Source organism: Diceros bicornis, chromosome 7 (genome assembly GCF_020826845.1).
Source record: "Diceros bicornis minor isolate mBicDic1 chromosome 7, mDicBic1.mat.cur, whole genome shotgun sequence".
NCBI lineage: Eukaryota > Metazoa > Chordata > Mammalia > Perissodactyla > Rhinocerotidae > Diceros > Diceros bicornis.
The window spans coordinates 62,971,291-62,980,738 of NC_080746.1; the positions used below are offsets into that span (position 1 = coordinate 62,971,291).

Genomic DNA, 9,448 nt, shown 5'->3' on the forward strand with positions numbered 1-9,448 from the left:
AAAACCCCAGAGGCAGAAGTGGTTTGGTGCTTTTATCATTGAGGATGTTGTTTTCTGCATGGGGAAGAAAAAGCAAGATAGATGGTGTGGTACACAAGGAACTTGGTATAAAAGACCTCAGGTCATCTTTTTGCTCAGTAAAGTAAAAGAAAATATGAGCCATTGCACCGATGAGAATGGGATTTATCATGTGACATGAACTGGGAATAAAATGTTTGAAATTATTAGGAAAACTCCTTGTTACCTGGTCACCAAGCTTCTTTGCTTGTTTTGCCACCTTTTCTTTTTGCCGTTCAATATTTCAGTTTTGGCTCATCCTTGATTTCTACACCATTAGTATCATTTTTTTCCTTCCTTTCTTACTCTGCCCCCTCTTTGCCTTTCCCAGTCATGAAGGGAACTGTGAACAAGAAGAGTCTCAGAAGTCAGGACAGGGGAGCTTCTCCCATGGCTTAAGAAATCTTGGTGAACATAGAAGAGGAGGTGACTTGCCCCACCTGCCTGGAGCTCCTGACAGAACCTGGTGAGCCTAGTCTGTGGCCTCAGCTTTTGCCAAGCCTGCATCACTGTAAACCACAAAGTGTCCATGATCGGCCAAGATGGAGAGAGCAGCTGCCCTGTATGCCAGATCATCTACCAGCCCAGAACCCTACGGCCTAATTGGCCTATAACCAACCTAGTCGAGAGGCTCAGGGACATCAAGTTGAGCCCAGAGGAGGAGCAAAAGAGAGATCTCTGTGTGCGCCATGAAGAGAAACTCCTGCTCTTCTGGAAGAAGGATGAGAAGGTCATTTGCTGGCTTTGCGAGCAGTCTTAGGAGCACTGAGGTCACCACACATTCCTCATGGAAGAGGTTGCCCAGGAATATCAGGTAAAAGACCAAGATAGAGGCAAGGCAAGGTGGAAAATGTTACTTGATGAAAAATCTCCACTTTGCATTGGACTTTAATTACCTTGTCACCATAGCCCTGATGCCTGTGATCTGTTTTATTCCTAGGCTCACCTTCCTAGGTCTGAAGGCCATTTCTGTGCATTCCATACAATTACAAAAGGATAAACCTACAGTACAGACCCTTAGCCAGACGTAGATATTTTTGTACCTTTTGCTAGTCGGTGGAGATTTGGTGCCAAGGACAGCGCTCGTTATCCCTTTGAACAGAAGGGTTAACTGGGGAGCTGGGTGGATTGAGATACAAGTTCTTTCCTTGGCTCAGGATCAGGTTTCTTCTTCTAGGACAAAGAGAATCAGTCTTCTCTAGGGGAGGATATGCTGACTTCTATCACTTGAGTCTTATACACATTTACTACTGCAAGTTTTCTTCCAAGTCATAGGTACTAATTACTGTTCTCACAATTTCCGTAAACTCAAGTGTCTCTAGAGATCAGCCAGATTTCTTCCCCAATTATCCTTTATTCTGAAGCTGAAAGAGCCCGATGCTTGATTCTGGTTTGATTCTTTTCTCACAGGAGAATCTCCAGGCAGTCTTAGTGATACTGAGGGAAGAGTAGCAGAAAGCTGAGAAATTGGGGCTGACATCAGAGAAGAAAGAACTTCCTGGAAAGTAGGAGGGGATAATCCCTGAGAGAATTGAGCTGAAATCTGGGCAGGACCTTGGGAGTTAGTCACAAGGAGCTCCCTTCCTCTTTGTTTTCTGACAGTTGATATATCCAAAAGTCATTTGATTAGTCCTCTTCTTTATCCTTCCCTTGACATGAGTGGGGGCTGAAATGTGAACATTTTGCAAATGAATCCGGATATCTGGAGGGAGATATTCACGTAGATGGACTGTCTGATAAGGATGGCTAGTGAATTCTGTGTTCCATTTCTGTCATATTTTTGAGACCTTGACTCTCCCGGGGGAAGACATTTGGCAGTGGCTCATGGTTCTGTCCTCAGTGTTCAACTTTTCTAATGGTTAGGGGTCAGGAATAATGCAGGAAGCCTTGACTGTCCTGGATGGCTGTGTGAAAGCTGAGTCACACTCAGATATCCCTGTTTTGGCTCAGCATTGGTATCGTTACTGCAGATTTGAGGCCATTATTTTGGAATGTGATGAAGAGAAAGTAATAGGAAAAGTCAGCTTCACCAAGAATTCCTTCTCTGCTTCTATATCACTTCTGTGGGAGAACTTCTTAAAGAGAATAGTTTTTCTTCTGGGTCCCAGTCTCTGCCTGAGAGCCTGAGTACCTCTCTCTCTTTCTCTTTCCCGAAGAATCAAATACAAAATGAGAGACAAAGTGTCCAGGCAGAGTTTAATCTAATGAGAGGTGTCCTGGACTGTGAGGAGCATGAGGAGCTTCTAAAGCTGAAGAATGAGGCAGGAGATATTCTACACCACCTGCCTGAGTCTGAGAATGCGCTGATCCAGCAGAGCCAGTTGGTGAGAGCTGTCCTTTCAGAAGTGGAGCATCGGTTGCAAGGGTCAACAATGGAGATGCTGCAGGTAAGACTTGGGAAGAAATCCCAGCATCTGAGATGTGAGAAACATGAAGACTAGATTCCTTCTCCTCTGTATTGCTGTGCTCTTTCTGGTGGGGACACTAATGTTCCTCTGGCCCTGCAGTATCGCTTCCCTGCATCTATTTCAGAGGTTATAGAAATAATTGAACGAATGAATAAAAAGGGAAAATCACATTTTTATTAATTTACCAAGTGCAGTGCAAAAATTTGGCCTTGGAGAGAGGATCCATGAGGTACAGTGATATTCTATAGGGCCCTATTACCTGTGGTATATGTTAAGCATTTATCAAGTACCTCTTCATGATCCAGCTTAGTCACAGACAAGCAAATTCACTCCGGATTCCAAGAGGTTTTCTTTTTTTTCCTTCATAGATTGAGTCAAGATTTTCCACCACTTTCTCTATTTTTTCAAAAAAATTTGTGAATGACTGAGATTATCTATTCTTTAAATATTCTCTAGAATTCACCAGGAAAGCCATCTAACTGTGGGCTTTTCTTTTTGGAAAAGTTTAATATAATTTACTTTTTGACTTGTATTACATTTATTTAGATTTTTTACACTTCTTTAGTCAGTTTTTGGTAGTGTATGTCTTTGTAGGAATTTGTCCATTCTGTCTAAGTGGTCTGATTTGTAGATGTAAAGTTAATCATGATAATCCCTTATAAACCCTTTAATTTCTACAGCACTCACAGTAATGTCCTCTTTTTTGTTCCTGATTTTGATGATTTTTTATTCCTCTTCTTGTTTTTGTCAGTTTAGTTGCATTTGGTCAATTTTGTTGATTTTTTTTTAGAAACAAACCTTACAGTTTTATTGATTTTATCTATTTTTTAACTTTTGTATATATTTATTTCTTATCATCTTTAGTGTTTTATTTATATATATGTGTGTGCATATGCAGGTGTGCACATTTGTGTGTATGTGTGTGTGTTTTGTTTTAGTTTGTTGTTCTTTTTCTAGTTTTCTTAAAGTGGATATTTAGATCACTGATTTGAGACCATCTCTTCTAATACAGTGTTTAAAGAAATAAATTCATTGCTTTAACTGTATTGTATACATTCTGATTATTTAGTTTTATTTTCACTCATTTCTACTTATTTTCAATTTTCCTTTGTGATTTTTTCACTAACCCTTAAGATACACGAAAGTGTATTGTTTAATTTAAAAATATTTAGTGATTTCTTACTTTTACTTCTGCTGTGAATATCAAATTTAATTCCTCTATCAGCGAACATATATTTTATTTTTTCAGGCTTTTAAATGTCTCGATACCATTTTATAGCTACAAATACTGGATGTCCAGAAAAGTTTTCTATTTGAATTTGAAAAGTATGTGCATTCTGCATTCATTGGGTGAAACAGTGTGTAGACATCAGTTAGGTCAAGTTGGTTGAGAGTATTGTCCATATTTTCTATATCTTTGTTAGTTTTCATGCAAGCTGTTCATTCAATTATCGAAAGTGAATTATTGAAATCTCCAACTAGTATTATTGAATTGTTTATTTTTCCTTTTATTTTTGCTTTGTTTATTTTGAAGCTCTGTTGTTAGGTGCATATACATTTATAATTTTTATACCTTGTTGATATGCTGAACCTATTATTATAATGGAATTCTCCTCTCACTCTCCTATAATATTTATTGTCTTGAAGTCTGTTTTGTCTAATATTAATATAAACACTGGAACTATATTAAGATTACTACTTGGATGGTATATATCTTTCTATCTTTATAATTTTGCCCTATTTGTGTCTTTAAATCCAAAATGTGTCTCCTAGAGATAACAATAATTGAATCTTCCTTTTTATCCAGTCCAACAAACTCTGCCTTTTAATTAGGATATTAAGACAATGACATTAAGGCAATTATTTAAATTTGCCATATTGCTCTTTGCTTTCTGTAGATCTCCTGTAGTTATTATTCTCCTCTTTCTCCTTAAGAAGTTTCTTTTGGGTGGGCCTGGTGGTGTAGTGGTTAAGTGCGTGCTCTCTGCTTTACGGCCCAGGGTTCACAGGTTTGGATCCCAGGCACGCACCGATGCACCGCTTGTCAAGCCATGCTGTGGCGGCATTCCATATCAAGTAGAGGAAGATGGGCATGGATGTTAGCTCAGGGCCAATATCCTCAACAAAAAAAAAAAAAAAGATGAGGATTGGTATAGGATGTTAGCTCAGGGCTGATATTCCTCACACACACACAAAATCTTCTTTTGTGTTAAACAAATATTTCTAATATATAATTTCGTTTTCCCATTTTCTAACTGTATTCTATTTTTAGGTTTTTTTCTAGTGGTTGCTTTACTGATTACAGTATGAATCTTATACCATTACAATCTACTTCAGATTAATACTAACTTAATTCTAGTAAAATATAGAAATTTGCTTTCAACATTGCTTCATTTCCTTCCAGCAACAATGGAGTAATGCTTTCAGTATGCACATTGAACCAATGCAGGCCAATGCCATGAAGGCCTCAGAACATTTTTGTGATAACTGGGAAGAGAAGTTCTCTTTTATTCTGAAGTTTATATCAGGAGATTCATGTTCTGTTCGTGAACTGAAAATATAGTCAATATAGAGGGAATAAATAGAATTTGGAGAAAGACATAGACCAGATCCAGATGACAAGGTTTGAGCTTCAAAATTAAGCTTTGACTAAAGCTATATCTTCCCGCAAATTCCTTTTCTCTACTCAATTTAGTCTTGTTTGGTTTTTGTCATACAAAAAATAGCCCTAATACAAAGACAAAACAATATTTTTAGTATGTATAGACCCACCTGTTGGCCTAGTTTTTGGTGATGTGGAGGAAGTAAGTCTGAGAAAAAAGAGACCAAATGTGTTGGTACATATCTGGTCAAGCAAGTAAAATAATATCTGTGATGATAAAGAAGATCAGATGGCCAAAACTTCTTAAGAATGTGGACTAAACTGGCTTGGTAGACACTGAGGAAGAGGATAAATGTTGTAGCTTTTAGGACAGTGATCAAGTGGATGTTGGTAACATTATGGACAATGTAGTATTAGGGAAAAATCAATGTGGTTGGCGAGTAGCAAGCTACCTATTAGACATCCTAAGTTACTGGTACCTGTGGCTACTTTACTATTGAATATATTAACCTGCATTTAAGGGGCAAAACTGAGTAAAAATAAACAGTTGGAAATTAACTGCACACATGTGTGTGCTGAATTTAAGGGAGTAGATTACTTCTCTTATAGATAGTGTATAAAATGAGAAGAGAGAGACTTGAGAAATGCCTACATTAATACATTTGTTTGCTTGTACCCTCAGCAGAAGCCATGTAAGCTTCTTGAGGAATGTTATGATCATTTACTCATCTTTGATTCTCCAAAGCTTGGCATAATACTTAGTAAATAATAGTATATCACTTTACATTTCCATTGAATAAATGAAAGAACCATGAATTATTCAAATCATCTCATGGGAAGCCTTATGTATTTTAGGAAAAGAAAATAATGGACCTCTTATTTTCCTAATAAATATGTCTCATATCCAGATATTTAAAGCCTCATGCTGTACTTCCAAAAAGGTCAAAGCTGTTTCTACCTGTTAGAAAATCTGACAACCTCACATGAGTCTTCTGGAATGATTGGTCTGGGTCTTGTCTTTACCTTTTGGCTCTCACTTTGGGACTATCTTTATTCCCATCACATCAGGGAGTGGTAGGGATGTGATGAAGCTTTGTAAGTGGAGTGGGTGTACCACTTCTTGACTTATGTTTCCTCTTTTCTCTCTACAATATGAATGGCATCATGGAAAGGTATATGAGAGAGACCAGAGATGGTCCGTCTGTGTTATGAAGAGAGGTTTAAAGCCATTAGAGTTATCTGGTGGTCAATTAGAATAAAACATCACTCAAGGCAGGACATTTTAGATATAGATTTATCTTAAATTTCTGTTTATAAATCATAGGTTGAGTGTTTTCTAACTATTGAAAGTGGACCAGACTGAATTTTAGAGAATCGATTGTGGGAAATCACAAATTTGGGCCAAGAGCTGTGTTAGGGATAAGGTGTTGCAGTATCAGAGCCCTGTGACTCTATGAATTTTATTCACCCTGCTTGTCTTTATCTCACTAAGGTTCCCATATTTCCTACTTCCTTGACTTGTGGGAAGATCGTGACTTCTTTATCTGTGAAGCACTCGGAATTGGAGACATCCTTTACATTTAAATCTCTGTCTTAAGAAGAGAGGACACCAAGTCCTTCTATATGGTTCTGTTTTGATTTCCAAAAATAGACTTCAATCTCATGGAATATTTTTCCCTGGGGCAAACAATTGATCTATCTTGGTCGTATAGTTTAGAAGCCAGAATGGAAAGAGAGCATCTTTGCGTCTAAATTTGTACACTTCATGGTAGCATCAAGTTCTTTCCAAACACAGGAAGGACATACTTCATTCTCTCCTTGTAACAGTTCATTCGTAAGGAAACAAGACAAGGTGGGTGTGTGTGAAATTACATTGCCTAGGTAAGCCTAGTGCTCCAAAGGTCAAATTTCCTCGAAAAGCCATGAAAGAGCTTCCTGGACTAGAGCTGAGGTAGAAATAAGAATGTAGTCACTGGCCTATCTTGCTCAGGCACGGAAGTCTTGTCATTTCCCAGGGGCCCTATGTGGAGGCCTCTCATTGTTCCATAGTTTCTCCTTTCCCTTTCTACCTTCTCCTGAGAATTTAACTTTCATTTTCACTTGGCTTCTTTGGATCTTTTTTGTGGAGATCAGGCCCCTGGTTTGGTGACTGAATCCTGACCACCTCTGTCCCTGGCCTGGCTTCCTCTTCTCCAAGGCATCAGGACTTCTCCACTGGTGTCTGAAGGTGAGTTTAGTAGCTTGTAGAGGGCAGAGACTGGGAGACTTCAGAGGAAAAAAACTGGATTTTCTAGCTTGAGTTAAATTTGTCTTAAGGAAGCTGTTCTGAAGGAGAGAAGGGACCAAATTACAGGATCCCTGCTGACAGTGCTGAATGAAGTGCAGTCTGGGGTAGGGGTGGTCTTAAGAACATAGGTTTGAATAAGTGAAAGGCTTTGTTTGTTTCATGGAGGGACTATTCTTTCTCCAGGCTAAATTTACCCACATCTCCTACCCATTGTGTAATTTTACATTGTACATTGCTAAACATAGCTAGACTCCTAGAATTTTCAGAGGTAGAGAGTCCCTTCCCCAACAACAGGAGCAAAGGGAGAGAGATCTTTGAATCCTAATAATTTAGTGCTTATCAGTGTAACAATCTAGTATTTCTGCATGACTCTGTAGATATATTCTCATCCCTTAAACTGTCTTCGCTTAGGAGCCTTGATGGGTTGACAGCTGGCAAGCTCTGTAGTCTTTATCTATTCAATTGTTCAAACACAGGGAATTACTGGAGTTCCTTAAAAAATTACTAACATTGCTTGTCCTTTTCCTTGAGCCATATCTGTCACGAGGAAGAAGAGCTCAGCTGAGAGACCAGGAGCAAGTGGAGCACGTAGGAAAAATTTCTAGTAGTGGTATCTTTTCTCACTTTAATAAACACAATGAGTTATTTGAAGGGTGTTAATGATATAAAAAGATGTCAGAAGAAGCAGTATGATTAGAAGGTCCTGAGATCCATGAGCCAAGGAAATTAGAATAGGGGAGTCTCTGTGTATATTCCCCCTTCCTATAGAGGGTACAGGTACACACATCTTACTCAGGCATGTGGAAGATACCAGTCAAATCTCTTTTCTCACTCTAACTTCCCCTCATGTGACCCAATTTTGCTTTATCAAAGTTGACTTTAGAAGTTCTCACCTTTGCTACATATTCTTGTCCTCCTCTCAGCCATTAGTCAGTGTTAGGTGCCTGTCTTCTACAATCATACCATACAACTCTGTTGTGCCAGTTATCACAGGGATTTAGAATTGGCTTGTTACTTTTCTGCTTTTGTTTTTATTTGTTGGTATTATAATGAGTTTATATTAAATAGTATTAGATGGCTATCTGGCAAATAAAACATAGCACAACTTTTTTTTTCCATTTTATTTAAGAAAAGTGAATCTTTCCTCTTAACAACGGTAATTTGTGGCTTCATCATGCTTAAAGAAACAGTTTTACTCCAGTGACAAAGCAAGAGAGTTCTGTCCATATCATTATTGTTTGGACTTTTACATAGTTATTGTCTTTATTATCTTTTTTGCCTGTCTTTAGCTGTCATCTCTAGAACATTTTGAGTTTGTATTCTCATGAGCTCATATGTCAGAAGACAAATGTGTAAGGTGCAATTTACTGACAGCTATGGCAGCCAACTGACCTGGGAGTTCTATCACACACACACCACTCATGTTCCCGTGTCTATCTTCCTGACTGTTGTGGAGCCCTTGGGTCACTGCTTAGGTAGAGGTGGGATCATCCTCCATGTGAGAGGACTCTAGCTTCTTTGCAATTGTCCTCTGTGTCCATTGTGGCAGCAGCTGCTTTGACATTAGCTCCTTGTAGCCCCCTGTGTTAATAATTTTCCAATGCCAATGGAATAAAGCATCTTCTGCTCCTCCCTTTGCTATAGGCTCTTGATGCATTTCAGCATTGGTTAGATTTTAAATGAGACAAGAAATAGTTGGAGGCCTCACCTGCATATTTGGGTCACAGCTTGAGTCAAAACAAGGGTAGACATTATCATGTAATACCTACCACTGGTGTAATATCCACCTCTGATCTTTCTATTCCTCAGATCCTGATTTGGGTCATAGTCTCCGCCACCAGGGGCTTACTGCATGTGACCTTGGACTGTTTTTACTGTCTATACTATTAAGTGGATTACACTTCTGGTTCAACCTCAACCTCATTCTTTATCAGGTTCCCTTCATGTATGATGAACATGGCAAAATTAGACACTTTTACTAGGTCTAAATTTTTCTCTGTGCAGCCTTTGTAGCTTTTTCCTACTTTGTGCAGAGCAAAGATAAAATTTATTGGTTGTCTTCATTCTGGATATCTTTCTTTTACCATCAACCTT

General features: G+C 38.5%; 1 pseudogene; it reads left to right on the forward strand.

Moving 5' to 3' along the window:
* Positions 1-447: 447 nt before the first annotated feature.
* Positions 448-2,645, forward strand: LOC131409091 (tripartite motif-containing protein 5-like; annotated as a pseudogene).
* Positions 2,646-9,448: the final 6,803 nt, after the last annotated feature.